The 15,886-nt window shown below is 42.0% G+C and overlaps 1 protein-coding gene across 1 annotated transcript in view; it reads right to left on the bottom strand.

Annotated features, from left to right (window-relative positions):
• The window catches only part of smpd3 (sphingomyelin phosphodiesterase 3), a 63,505-nt gene that overhangs the window by 42,278 nt on the left and 5,341 nt on the right, over positions 1–15,886 (bottom strand). The window lies entirely within an intron of this gene.

Here is a 15,886-nt window from a genome sequence, read left to right as displayed (position 1 = left end):
TTGAATGTTTGGAATGACCAGCAGCTCATGACGATCCTCATATCTGCTCTCTGCATCCAGGAACTTGACAGGGAAAAACCAACATGTGTGAATGAAGAAAACAGGCCTCCGGGTTACAACAGGACATCTTCACATTTCACATCATTCTGACTTTCCTTTCAAGTAATACTTTCACTAAGAAAACTACAAAAATCAGATAAAAGAATAAATTCTGCTGCGTACCAGACATATTTATTCACTGCATTTTGAAAAGCGCAGGTAGAAAACAGCCACAGTAAATGAAGAAAAGCTCAGGTGAATATGGCAGGTCTAAGGAGGGGGATCCATTAGGAACAGCAAAGAGACAGCAGGGAATTCTGGGAGGATTTGAGTCCCATTAAACAAATCAGGGGGGTCCCTGTCTGTGTTAGGAAGCAGAAGACATCATATTTGAAGATTTGGAGTCACGGTAACTTTCATGATCCCATTGCTGGTTTCCATCTGAAGAAACTGCACTTCTGCAAACTGAGCATGAAAATGTTTCTGCATTATTTAGGTCCTCTCATCCTTCCACTCAGCCATGAAGCCGAAATATACAAACAGAGATGGAGAAGGTCGGCTCGGAGGAGGTCGCCGCCTGTTCTGTGTGGGAGGAGCCTCAGTCGAGAACAAACATTTAGACGTTGTTGGGGGGTGAAGAAGAACAACGGAGGAGGCTTCCTCTCTGGTGAGGACTTAGGAAACCTTTCCATGAATATTTAACACAGAGATGCTGCAAACAGTTCATTTCAAGCACCCCCCCCCCAAAAAAAAAGAAAGAAAAACACAACAAAACAGAAGCTTATCCTACTCTGCTCGTTACACAGAGGATCCTGTATCCATATTTCTGACAGAGATGCTGCTGGCTGAGGGGGGGGGGGGGGGGGGTCACTTGTCTGAAACTAATAAAGCAGAGATCCAAAGGAGAGAGTGAGCAGGTGTAAAGAGAGCCTCGCTGGCTGTCGCTGGGTTTAATACATGTTGCCATGGAAACAGCCCAAAGTTCAGGCCGCGGCAAACACAGGTGAGTGTTTGTCTGAGAGAGACTTTCTTTTTTCCTGATGTTTGTGGGTCTGAAGCAGCATGCAGGGCGTGGAGGGAGCGTAATGGTGGAGATCTGTCAGAGTGAGGAGCCGCGCCGGCGGAGGCCTTCCGGTCCCCGTCTGTGCGTGAACCACATCACAGCCGCTTCATTCTTTACATCCCAGCATCCAAAAAATCATTACTGCTCAAAGAGCAGTTCCCCTGTTCTCTGTCAGATCAGTCTGGATCTGGAAGTCCCACAGGATCTTTGCCCTCTCATTCTCTGCCACCTTCGGAGGTGTTTCCCATTTTTACTTTGGAGTTTCCAGTTCATATTCTGCACACATGTTCCTGTATATTATTCCAGCCACTTGATTGTGGCGCTCCATGTGTGCTTTCCGTGCCAACATCTTCCACCCTACAGTTATGTGATGGATTGTTTCAGGCGCCTCTTTGCACAGCCTACACCTTGGGTCTTATCTGGTATGGTAGATCTACACCTTGGGTCTTGTCTGGTGTGGTAGATCTACACCTTGGGTCTTGTCTGGTGTGGTAGATCTACACCTTGGGTCTTGTCTGGTGTGGTAGATCTACACCTTGGGTCTTGTCTGGTGTGGTAGATCTACACCGTGGGTCTTGTCTGGTGTGGTAGATCTACACCTTGGGTCTTGTCTGGTGTGGTAGATCTACACCTTGGGTCTTGTCTGGTATGGTAGATCTACACCGTGGGTCTTGTCTGGTGTGGTAGATCTACACCTTGGGTCTTGTCTGGTGTGGTAGATCTACACCTTGGGTCTTGTCTGGTGTGGTAGATCTACACCTTGGGTCTTGTCTGGTGTGGTAGATCTACACCTTGGGTCTTGTCTGGTGTGGTAGATCTACACCTTGGGTCTTGTCTGGTGTGGAAGATCTACACCTTGGGTCTTGTCTGGTGTGGTAGATCTACACCTTGGGTCTTGTCTGGTGTGGTAGATCTACACCTTGGGTCTTGTCTGGTGTGGTAGATCTACACCTTGGGTCTTGTCTGGTGTGGTAGATCTACACCTTGGGTCTTGTCTGGTGTGGTAGATCTACACCTTGGGTCTTGTCTGGTGTGGTAGATCTACACCTTGGGTCTTGTCTGGTATGGTAGATCTACACCTTGGGTCTTGTCTGGTGTGGTAGATCTACACCGTGGGTCTTGTCTGGTGTGGTAGATCTACACCTTGGGTCTTGTCTGGTGTGGTAGATCTACACCTTGGGTCTTGTCTGGTGTGGTAGATCTACACCTTGGGTCTTGTCTGGTGTGGTAGATCTACACCGTGGGTCTTGTCTGGTGTGGTAGATCTACACCGTGGGTTTTGTCTGGTGTGGTAGATCTACACCTTGGGTCTTGTCTGGTGTGGTAGATCTACACCTTGGGTCTTGTCTGGTGTGGTAGATCTACAATTAGGGTCTTGTCTGGTGTGGTAGATCTACACCTTGGGTCTTGTCTGGTGTGGAAGATCTACACCTTGGGTCTTGTCTGGTGTGGAAGATCTACACCTTGGGTCTTGTCTGGTGTTGTAGATCTACACCTTGGGTCTTGTCTGGTATGGTAGATCTACACCGTGGGTCTTGTCTGGTATGGTAGATCTACACCGTGGGTCTTGTCTGGTGTGGTAGATCTACACCTTGGGTCTTGTCTGGTGTGGTAGATCTACACCTTGGGTCTTGTCTGGTGTGGTAGATCTACACCGTGGGTTTTGTCTGGTGTGGTAGATCTACACCTTGGGTCTTGTCTGGTGTGGTAGATCTACACCTTGGGTCTTGTCTGGTGTGGTAGATCTACACCTTGGGTCTTGTCTGGTGTGGTAGATCTACACCTTGGGTCTTGTCTGGTGTGGTAGATCTACACCTTGGGTCTTGTCTGGTGTGGAAGATCTACACCTTGGGTCTTGTCTGGTGTGGTAGATCTACACCTTGGGTCTTGTCTGGTGTGGTAGATCTACACCTTGGATCTTGTCTGGTGTGGAAGATCTACATCTTGGGTCTTGTCTGGTGTGGTAGATCTACACCTTGGGTCTTGTCTGGTGTGGTAGATCTACACCTTGGGTCTTGTCTGTTGTGGTAGATCTACACCTTGGGTCTTGTCTGGTGTGGAAGATCTACACCTTGGGTCTTGTCTGGTGTGGTAGATCTACACCTTGGGTCTTGTCTGGTGTGGTAGATCTACACCTTGGATCTTGTCTGGTGTGGAAGATCTACATCTTGGGTCTTGTCTGGTGTGGTAGATCTACACCTTGGGTCTTGTCTGGTGTGGTAGATCTACACCTTGGGTCTTGTCTGGTGTGGTAGATCTACACCGTGGGTCTTATCTGGTGTGGTAGCTCTTATTCTCTGTGGCTTTGGTGCTCAGGGCTTGTTCCTGAGCTGCCAGGATGAGTGCTTCAGTGCTGTCCTGTAGGCCAGCCCTCTTAGCCATTGGTAGGACTTCTTGATATCAGCCACTTCAGTTATGGTCCGGTGGTACATCCAATGCAGGGGTTTGGCCTCCCTTGAGGATCTGTCCTCCAGCACTGTATCCTCTGCTCTCCATTGCCTGAGACATTCACTGAACACACTGTAAGTTGGGGCCTTCATGCATCTTGGATGTTTCATCAAAAAAGTGTGAGCACCCCTCTTCTATATCATGCTTGTCCAGAACATTTGTTAGGATAAAATTCTCAATTTGGGCTCCATTCAGTCTCAGATCAGTTGAACAGGTCACTGACCTTGTTCTCATCCCGTCTACAGTTATTTTGTCCTTTCTGTGTCTCCATTCCTCTCACTGCTATCAAGCTCATTCTCTTCATCTGCCTCCTCCCAAAAGAATTCATCTGTGGTTCTCCATTCCAGTGCCAACATACTATTCTGTTATTTTCAGCCTTCAATCAAGTCAAGTCTTGTGTTGCTGATCAAGTGTTTGTCTCCCACCAGGAACTTTAGATCCGTTTCCTACAAACTTGTTATGTTAGACCATTGTTTTCCATCTTCTGCAACTTTTATCTGAAAGTCTATAACCTGGAGCCAATTCAGGTAATTTCACATAAATATTTGACATATTTGGCCTTCTTATTTAAATGATGTTATTCTAAAGTATGAGCCCTCGCGGACCCTGAGTGGCTTCGCGTGCTTTGTGTTTTTAACCAAAATGAAAGGCGCTACATAAATTATTAAAGTTTGAAGTTTGAGTTTGACATACATGAGACATATTAAGCATTCACACTTTCATTTTTTTCTCTTTTTCTTTCTTTTAATTTGAGTCATTTCTAAAGTTTACTCAAAGCATCTCTCATTGAACAGGAGAGGTTGAAATCACCAAAGATAGCAGTTCTTGAAGCAATTAAGCTGCAGATTTTAAAAGATTTCAGTCTTTGGCTTTGCTTCACAGACAAAAAAACCTTAGAATAACCCCCCCACCCCCCCACACACACCTAAATATCAGCTCTGATCTCATGAGCCCAGAATTAGCAAACAGTGCAAACTCTCACCTGGTCTGGCACAGGAATATAGTCCTTAATAAAGGGGTCAAAGAGGTTAAAAGGTGTTTCTGTTAATATGCTGAAACAGCTGAAACAGCTAGTCCTGCTGGTCCTATGAGTGTAGGGTTCTAGACTAACTTTTTGCACTGGTTGCACCAGCGAGCTTAACTGTTTTTCCCAGATGTACCAGCACAAAAATTGGATGTCAGCCACATTTTTTACCCCGTCCATCTAAAAGCAAAATTTTACAGGGTCACTGTCTGTCCTTAAACTCCATTTGCTGCTGCTAAAAGAGAGAGTGGACACTCAAGCAGTGAATTTATCACAGAAAGAAATGTGTTAGATACTCTGAGCTTTTGCAGTCTTTCAACTCAAATTGTATTAGAACCACACACAAATGCATTATTGCCAGTCATTTTCTTCCTTCTGTCTTTACAATAAATACTGTACTGTACTGTATCTGAGCAGATAATCTATTGAAGACAGTCTTGGACATCAGGACGCTTTAGGATCACATCCCCAGCAGTTAAGTGTCTCCATAAATAATCAGCAAAAAGTTGGATTTGGTTTCATCAAATTCCAAACATTTTTCTTCTTCTTTAAAGCCTTTGTTTGTGTCCAAATTCACTCACTACTCTATTACTACTACTATTAGTGCACACTGTAGGGCATTCATCATTTTGAAGAGCTATCCAGATCTGCATTCCAAATTCAGTGCCCTAGAAATTTCCCAGAAGTCTCTGCAAAAAAACCTGTGTGCATCAATGCTCACTAGACTGGAGAATACAGACCACCGCTGCACCACGGCGGTCGACCCATGATCGTAAGATTGCAGGTTCGATACCCGCCTTGCACGCCCATGAGTTGAAGTGTCCTTGTGCAAGACACAGAACCCCACCTTGCCTCTGGTGGTAGGCAGGCGCCAGTGTTTGGCAGCGGAGCGACCACCAGTGTGTGACTGTGTGTGTGAATGTGTGTGTGACTGTGTGTGTGGGCACGGGTGAATGGGTCTGTGACCGTAAAGTGCCTTGGGCCTTCAAAAGAGGGTAGAAAAGCGCTTTATAAGTATACGCCATTTACCATTTACAATATATTGCTTTTGAATAATTTTTCATTTCAAAAATGATATATTAAAACTATTTTTTAAATAAATGATACGTTTTTATCATCAGAACACAGTGGATTCATAAATAATCTTTATAAAATGTTTTACTTTGGCTAATGTGTGATGTCATGTTTTGTGATTGAAAATGAAAATGTAGTTAGCATGGTGTCTGAATTGCTTGCGTCTCTCCTTCTTCACCCTTACTTGCACTTGAATTGTTAATAAGTGTTCTCTACAACCTATCACCTGTAGCATGAGCGTATCCACCCCTGAGGGCAGTTGTGACAAAGGCTTTAGTCTTTTTACTCTTACTTCTCTCTTCTATCTTTTTTTGCTCTCTGCACTGAAATTCACATTACAACAAACAATTATAAATTGTTTAACTGCCATAAATCAAGTCAAACACGGCACTTATTACATCATAGTCTACATTTTCCAGACTCAAACTTCATTGGGCTGCTCTGTCTTTATACTGACTTCCTCTGTTTGTGCCGTCAAACACAGAAATGTTCTGAAATATTAGAATCCACAGAACATTTATGGACTTCTGTTATCAAGCTGACACTTCTGTCTGTTTGTGTGAAATAATAGTCCCCTTAGTTTTATTAAAGATTAAATGATACAACTAGATTTACTTGACAACTGTCAAACTGAGAAGCAGCACATTGTTCCTGCAGTGTGTTCAGCACCACTGACAGCCTCATGGGGTCGATGCGTTACGCTGTTCAACCTACATTTGGGATCTTGCAGTAGCCACCAATCAGAGGAATAAGCTGCCTCTGGACCGGCCTGAGGTGCTTTCAGGGGCCTGCTCCTACTGATTATGTTGGTTTCTAATTGAACCAATATGAAAATGAGTCCCCACAGCGGAATAGAAAATGTTTTCAGTGGAACCAGGTCTTCATAATTCTGGTACAGATCCAGGTCAGGTCTGAACATTCTTGACAAAAAAGTTTTCAATCTTTCTTTCAATCTGCTCTCGTCTGAGGCTACAACCTCCTGAGTGAGGCTAACCTTCAAAACGTTTGATCGGAATGTGAAGAACAAAGCTGGAGCTCACCTTCAAAGTTAAAAACAGGTTTTAAAATGCTTCTAAAACTACAAGAAGAGAAGAACGCCAAAGTCACAGAGACTTTTGTCCTGACATTGTTAACCATGTGACCTGACATTTTATATGTCGTACTCCATTCACACACACCACGCAGCTTAGCCACACCCACACAAGCCTTTCAACTACCCACACAACTTCAGACCACCCATCAGAGGAGTTCTTTTAGGATGTCTTCAACGTCTGCGACAATGATGCTGCACGATGACGATGAAGGAGACCATCTCACACAGAACATTACACTACTGAGGTGATGGGGAAAAAAGGTTGGATGAGTTTAGAAAATCTAGAAACCTAAATTTAGCTTGATAAACCCAAAAGAAAGTCCTTATCCTGTTGTTGCAGAAAATATGCTGTGGTGTCATCAGCAGAACTGAGATTATGAATGATGTGACAGTCTGAGCCTTCATCATGTCACAGCGTCAATGACTGTCACCCCCCCCCCCCCCCTCACACACCCACACACACACACTCTAAGGTTCCAAAAATAAATCCAAAAGATAAACTGAAGCAAACCCAAATCCCGCTCACTGCTCCCATCCCAGCAGAGGACAGCAACTGAAAATATAATCTCCCCGTGTTTGCCGTCTGCTCACCCCGACCTGCCAACAGCAGCAGCTGCAGGCGGCACAGATGTCCCTGAGAGCCCCCCCTAATAACAACACCCTAATCCAGAGCAAACAATGTGCAGCCAATCTTATTGGATGATAGCAAACAAGAACGACCTGTTTTCAAATCCTGCATCTAAAAGACCCAATCGAAACATTCATCATCTAGTGTTCATTATCTGTGACGTCCCTGTTCAAGGAGGAGGATGCTGATGAAAATTTCCATGTCAAGATGCTCTTCAAAATATCCCACTTCCACCTCCATATCTGACTTTAAAGGTCTGTGCTAGTTTAAGTCCAGATGTTGAGGGGTGGAAATCTTCCAGCTTCCATCTGCCTCATTAATGCACAGAGTCCAGTGGGGGTGAAAAAGTATTTAGTCAGCCACCAATTGTGAAGGTTCTCCCACTTAAAAAGATGACAGAGGTCTGTAATTTCCATCATAGGTAGACCTCAACTATGAGAGACAAAAATGAAAAAAAAAAAAAAAAAACCATCCAGAAAATCCTATTGTCTGGTTTTTAAAGAATGTATTTGTAAATCTTCTTTCTCTTTCGGCTTTTCCCATCAGGGGTCGCCACAGCGAATCATCCTTTTCCACCTCACTCTATCATGAACATCTTCTACCCTAACATTAGCCAACTTCATGTCCTCTGTTAAGACATCCATATATCTCCTCTTTGGCCGTCCTCTTGCCAGGCAGCTCCATCTCCAACATCCTTCTACCAATATATCCACTATCCCTCCTCTGAACATGTCCTGAAATGTATTTGTAAATCATGATGGAAAATAAGTATTTTGTCAAACAAGCAAGATTTCTGGCTCTGACAGACCTGTAACTTCTTCTGTAAGAGGATCCACTCATTACCTGTATTAATGGCTCCTGTTTATACTGGTTGTCTATATAAAAGACACCTGTCCACAACCTCAAACAGTCACACTCCAAACTCCACTATGGAGACCAAAGAGCTGTCTAAGGACACCAGAAACCAGATTGTAGACCTGCACCAGACTGGAAGACTGAATCTGCAACAGGTAAGCAGCTTTGTGTGAAGAAATCAACTGTGAGAGCAATTTTTAGGAAATGGAAGACATATAAGACCGCTGATAAACTCCCTCCATCTGGGGCTCCCTGCAAGATCTCACCCCATGGGGTCACAATGATCACAAGAACATTGAGCAAAAATCCCAGAAGCACACGGGGGACCTAGTGAATGACCTGCAGAGAGCTGGGACCAAAGTAACAAAGGTACCATCAGTAACACACTACGCCACCAGGGACTCAAACCCTGCAGTGCCAGACGTGTCCCCCTGCTAAAGCCAGTACATGTGCAGAACCGTCTAAACTCTGCTAGAGAGCATTTGGATGATCCAGAAGACGATTGGGAGAATGTCCTATGGTCAGATGAAACCAAAATAGAACTTTTTGGAAAGAACTCTACTTTTTGTGTTTGGAGGAGAAAGAATGCTGAGCTGTATCCAAAGATAGACTCTGCTGCCAAACACTTGTGCTACAACACTTTGACACATGGGCGGGCAAAATGGGAAAAAACCTACGATCGTATTTATTATATTTATTGTATTTATTATATTTAAATATTATAAACATTCCTAGAAGAAAGTGATTCTTTTAGTCCTACTTTGATCATCTCTTTCATTTATTTCCAGTTACCAGTCGTGTTCCCAGGATTTCTTTACAATTTTGCCTCTGATTGTGTGCAGGTCTACTGGCCCAGAGCAAACCCACTCCCATTTCCCATCACCCATCTCTTTACCCGCTCACACCCCCAACCTAACAATCCGCCACAACAAAAATTGCAGGCAATTATTGGAGCTATCCGGCCATACAGTTTTGAGCCAAGTGCCAGCCCAGATGAGGAAAACAAAGACGTTCATGGATCTTTTTGTGGATGTATCAGAATGGAGCGGAGCAGGGAGCTTGTGGCCCGCCTGGCACATTTTCAATTCATTTTCACTGGAGTTGTTCTCGAAAGACAATAGGAAATATACAATCGAAATATGATGTTGTTTACAGAAAGCAAAGTAAATGATTAACGATGAAGTATTAATGAAAAACAAACAAAAGGTTTTTAGGGGCATCTGCTGTAAAACTGAGGAGACATAGAAAAGATTAATTCGCTTTATGTATTTCCTTAAAAAACAGCCATAGCGGTTTCTTTACAGTCAGATTTCGTGAAAGTGTTTTTCGTGTAATCTAAAGCGTTGAAATTGTGAAACTCTAAAAACGCCACATTCTTATTTCAAGACAATTATTTGTGAAAATATTTAATGGAAAAAAAAGATTTTCCATTTAAGAGAAACATCAAACTACAGGATTTATCCAACATTAACATTTCTATTAAAAAAAACACAGTTTTACAGAGATGGTAGGTTATCTAGTGTGTCTTTTGGGAGGACCTGAGATCATTAATGATGAATTCTGATTCTTTTTCATTCAAAATTCTGTTTCCCCGGGCCGGCGTGTGTCTTCTGGTGACGGCACACATGCAAAGAGTGAATTTGCTTAAAGGGATCCTTTGATTGGTGCCTGAGCTGAACTGTGTATCGAAATTAGGGATCAGCGTTTATCTTCCCAGGTGGAATCCCTCTGAATGTTTGGAGAAGAAAACATGAGACTGTGAGGCGACGAGAAAAAAAAGGTTTTGCCAAATTGGTGATTCACTAACGTTCTAAGACGTGTGCTGCAGCTGATGGGCTACATAAAGCTGAACCTTCTGGAACTGCACTTAGTTTCCATTGAGTCGCAGTCCCAGTTTCTGCCTTTAAACTACCATTACATGACAGCAGAGCCTGCTAACATCCAACTAATGAACGCTGTGTACCCCCCACCCCCACCCCCAATGGGTGTACAAACTCCTGCCAGCACGGATGGAGGGAACAGAAACAGATGGAGGCACGGAGAGGAAGGGAAGATGGCAGGAACACATGATGGAGGGTAAGAGACGGGATGGTATTGAACTAGTGTCATGAATGAATGAGTCATAGGAGCAAAGAAGGTCTCTAATCAGCCCCATAAATGTACTTTACAAGCTAATCAAATGTTTTTCTGTGGGTTGGTTTCTCTCCTCAATGGTCTTCCTGAAGCCTGACGCTTTTATTTAACATTTCTAACAAGAGAACAAATAATTCAGTTGGCAGCGGCTCCAACAACTGTGTAGCCAAAACTGTAGGATTACTAAAATGTACTCAAATGTCCTGCTAATCTCTGCCAGCAGACCAGAAGAGGGAACTGGAATTATCCAGATAAAAAGAATCAATCCAGCTCACATCAACCTGGAAACAGATTCAAGAGAGAAAACACTTCTTTTTGACAGAATAAGTGGCATTCTTTCAAACTGGGTGAAGAGTGGGCAAAACCTCCCCTGAAGTGAAAACACAATTCCAGTGAATTTAAAGGAACATGTTGCATAAAATCATGCAATAACCTCAAAATATCATCAGGCAGAGCTGATGTTTATTTTTGTTCTGAGTGCTGAGCTCCTCTTTCAGCTGAGCTGACATGAAAACAAAACATGGCCAACATTTCAGCACCAATTCATTTGTCAATAAAAACATTTGTGTCTCCTGCACCAGGACAGAGAACTCTCATGTTCATTGAGTTCTGTTTGTTAACCTGGTGATGGTAATGTAGTGCTACTGTGAACTACCCTCCCTACTGTTTGCTGAGTTCTGCACAGCCAATCAGGACTACAAACCATTGATTCAATTGAGGGACGATACTATATTTTCTGCACTTTAAAAGCCTTCATTAAAAAAACACAAAAACACAGTGTGCTTTATAATTCTGCTTTATTTATGGTTTAATATGGTGTTTACTGATGTGAAGCCATGTTGAGAGGTACACGCCGCTCTGTCAAAATGTCAGTTTTTTTTACATCTTGCAATCAAGAGTTATGATAATGTGGCTAATGTACTGCGATGTCAGTGTTTTTTTTTACATTACTAAAATGGTTAAGAGTTAGCAAAGTCATTTTAATGTTTACGTCAGCTGTATCAGTTTGTTGTTTCATGGCGCACAAACAAAGTTGGGTGTAGTTGCGAATATGCTAATGCGGCTAATGTGTAGCAGTTTCGAATTGTGTATTTTTTATCAGTGTTACTAACAAGTTTGGGAGTTAGCGTCATCACAGTAATGTTGGTTTTTTCGCGTGTTGCAAGCAAGGTTGTGGGTAACATGCTAACATGGCTAACATGTAGCAGTATCGGATTTTTTTTAATGTATAACTATAAAGGTTGGGAGTCAGCATAGTGACAATAACGTTTGCTTTAGCGGTGTCAGTCTGTTTTTTACTTGTTGCTAACAAAATTGGGTGTTCTTGTGAATACGCTAATGCAGCTATGTGTAGTGGAGTCAGACTTTGGGTAATTTCCACCCTAACCGCTATATGACGAATGTGACGTGTGTCATATTCACTAATGTGCGATCACCATTTTGTAGTGCTGTCCGATTCTACAATTCCAAAATCGAGTGCCTTGGAAATTTCTAAGAAGTCTCCGGGAAACTAGTGTGCATCGATGCTCACTGGATCGGCTACTATAGACCACAATGCATGGCGTCTGAACCTTTTTTACCTAAAGAATTTATTTAAATGTAATTTTTGATAAACCATCAACATTTTTATCTTCAGAGGACAGTGGATTCATAAATAATCATCGCAAGATGCTCATTTTAATTAGATTTTAACTTCCTGAAATCGCTGACATCACATCCACCATTAAAAAGAAAAAAAAGTCGTGAGCCCGGTGTCCGGATTGCTTTTAAAACTCACGACACTACATAGTGCTGCACTATATAGTTTTTTAGTAGTTAGGGTGGGAAATCGGACACAACCTGTGTTTTTTTTTTTACATGTTACTAACAAAGTTGGGAGTAAATATGATAACGTGCCTAACATAATAAAGTCTAATTGAGGGGCTTGTCTCTGACTTTTTTGACTCGCCTAATGTGCCTGATACTTTGGTTTGCCCATAAAATAAGTTTGAAAATACACCACTCATTGACAATGTGACTTATAATCTGGTGCATCCTATAGTGCGGAAAAACTGTACTTTTTCATGGCAGCAGCTGACCAACACAATTTTTCAATAGACCAGAAGACAACTGTGGAATAATCTCTGTCTGCAAGAGCTGGAGGGTGTGTGGGGAGCATATACAAAAGAGGAGATTCTGAGCCGGGACATGGGAGGTTAGGAAGCAAACTTTAAAGCTTGCACTGCCAAGCACCCACAACCCCAATGTAAGATCTCCCTCCAGCAGGATAAGGGGGTGGAACTAACTGCCTAATGCAGGAAACACTGCTGTGGTTTTTAACAGAGACCTGGTCCTGGTCAATTCCACGTCATCACTCATCAGTGGTGGGACTGGTCAGGGAGGACCTGCATGCGGGAGGTGTGGGGGCTCACACTGAGTTACATTTTACTCTCATCTTTAAAAAAACAAAACAAATCAGAAACTCAAAAAAGAGACACAACAAGGAGGAAGGGCAAGAATTTTCTATTGAACAATTTGGAAGGTAACTTATCCATCCATTAATTCTTCCTTCCATCCATCCATCTGTCAGCCCTTTCAGGGGCTTTCAGGGTCAGAGATATGTCTCTTAGGAACTTTTCATCACAGCCTGGCCTTGAGAACTTCCTGGAACATCTACCACAGACTACAAAATAGTCTGGTTTTTCCATGCATCTTCAGACTGGTTGTTGATGTTGACCTTCTGAGTCTCTGCACAGCTCTTTGATACAGAATCTCCTGAGCAGAAGCAGACTTAACAGGATCAGGATAACAGTCCTTGGAATGAACTAATCCTGAAAGGCTTTCTCCACGCTGAAGTCGTCCCTGTGATGCCTGATAGAGAACCCACCCTTCTACGGTTGACAGCTTGTGAAGCAGAATGAATAAATGTGACGTGTGTCATATTCACTAATACATTTAAATTCTGATATTTAATCATTAAATCATTAATTTAATCATTAATCATTATCTGTGCTGGTTAATTAAACAATTAGACTGTTAAAAACGTAATTGTTTTACAGGCAAAATTATTTGGTCAATAAGAACAATTTTACAAAAGTAGAAAAATGTAAATCATGTTTAATCTATCCACTCCATTTATAGTTTGAATGCATGCTGAGCTGATAGAATCATAGGATTTCCTCTTCAGACTTCCTCTGCGTTAACCCTTGTGCTATCCTAGGCACTTTAACATTGGGAGTTGGGTCATCTAGACCCACTAGACAGGGCTCTGAACCTTTTTTCTTCAATGATTTGTGATCTTCACTGGTGTCCATGGATTACATGAAATCTTTCCACCTTTATCCACCTTTGTCATGTAAGGGAGAACACGTCAATGTAAGGGTGGGGTCATCTAAGATAGCACAATTAAAGAGGCATAAACTGCAGAAGCAGATAATCATTCTAACCATAATTCTGTTTTTTTCCCTTATAATCAAAAATCAAAGACGGTTTTTATCAAGATAATGAAAGAAAACCACAATATACTGCTGAAAACTCCAGACTTTGAAAATGTTTTTCTGATTAAAATATCAAATTTGCTGTCTAAATGTATTTTCTATGAGCAGCTTTAGTGTAAATATTTTCTATTCAGACTAAAGCGACAAAGAAAATTCCAAGAGAACATCGGAAACAATGCTCTCATGGGTCCTCCACTACACACTCAGAGTAAATAACAGACTTCTCTATGTAAAATCTGAGTTTGTGATGTCACATGTGGTTCAAAATGGATTCCAAAAAGGTAGAAATGTTCAAACGTGTTAGTGATGAGAAAACAAGCCATCTTTGACAAGGTAGAAGTCTTCAGTCATTTCACACTGAATCTTTCCAAATTCCACCACACTGTAGAAAAATCTAATCAGTTACATAACAGTAACACAATAAACACAGAATCTAAAACAAAGGAGAGGCAAAAAGGTTATTGTATTTGTCTTTAAAATACAGTAACAGCAGGAGTGACAGGAAAACATGTTGCTGATGATTACCTGTGAGCTACAGAGCTGCATTTGGTCATTTTATCAGCTGTTCTTGTTTTACAAAAGTTATTTAGCCTCACTGCATTCAGCCAATGACATGAATGCAGTGATTAAAACAAACACATTATACTTTTATTGTACAGACTGAACCTGAATGGCAGTTTGAACAGAGGATTTGCTTCTCTGATTTGTAATTTGCGCAATTTAGTTCAATTCAATTCAATTCAATGCAATTTTATTTGTATAGCCCAAAATCACAACAACAGTTGTCTCAATGGGCTTCGCACAGATAATTGTAAAGTAAACATAAAATCAAAAGGATCATAAATACATAGAATTCAATAGGAAAATACTAAATAGAACTAACTAAACAGACAAAACTAAACTGGGCATCCCTGCCCTTAGACCCTCATTTGTGGTAAAGAAAAACTCCTAAATGTAAGAATATTGTAAGAATACTCTAGACTTTTTCTCGTTCCAGCTTATTGACTTTATATGTGACATGAACGGAGTGTGATGTCATTGATAGAAAACGGCTCACTTCCAGCTCCAACCAAATGAAGTCAATTCAGTCCCCATTTTTTCACACATACAGACGCCATCATGTTGGAGCCAGACATCATCAGTAAGCAGGGATTGATCCGAGTTAGTCTGCACAATCGTTTCCATGGCAACCGCTGTCTTTCATTAATCAGCAGTGAGATTAATGGAAAACCACACTCCCACCACATACTGCCAAGGGTACTTGGGAGAATTTGTCAATTATACATTAGATGTGAGACCACATGCTTTTATTGAGGCATCTGATTGGTCAGTTTAGGACTTGAATAACATGTAATAAAGAAAAAAATATAAGGAAAACAGGACGGTCATCAAGATTATGTTAAAAAAGGTATCAGATCAAGAATGGTTATTGTGATAAATGGAATGATGTTGTTTATTTCTCTATAGAAGTCTATGGGATTCTGGCTTCTTGGAACCAGCAGTTACTTCCTGTTTAATTCTAGGGGGGAGGGTTCACTCAGTCCAGATCTTCTATCCAGTCAGTACTTTAGTGGTGCAACTGTAACAGACTCTGAGTTTTAACTGGACCATCAGATTGAGCTACGCCATGAAGACTGTTTTAATGACAGAGATTCTTCATAGAAACACATGATCTTTCTATTTTTAACTTGATGGTTACCCACAGATAAACTGGTGTGAGACCAGCCAAACTGTGTGAGCACAGAAAGGAGGAGGCCGTGCCAGGAGGTATTCCGTTCTCTGCTTCCTAACAGCTGCAGCTCGGATGTCTACTCATGCACAAGTACTGGAGCGTTCCTATCTGAGCCCATGGGGGGGTTCAAAGAGCCAGCAGGAGTCTTGGGGCGGATCTGACACAGACCTTCTGCCATGACAGATAGTTTGTTTTGTAAGCATGCATGAGAAGCTCGTAAAAGACATGCTGGGTTCAACGTTTCCAGCATCATGACTTGTTCAGATGCTTCATCGAGACATACACACAGACCTCACACTTACACAGCACGGGTTTGATTGA

The sequence above is a fragment of the Oryzias latipes genome, chromosome 6 (genome assembly GCF_053564925.1).
Source record: "Oryzias latipes strain Hd-rR chromosome 6, Olatipes_Hd-rR_3.1".
NCBI classification, from domain to species: Eukaryota; Metazoa; Chordata; class Actinopteri; order Beloniformes; family Adrianichthyidae; genus Oryzias; species Oryzias latipes.
Note: the sequence above shows the minus strand (reverse complement) of the source record. Positions and strands in the feature narration are given on the sequence as shown.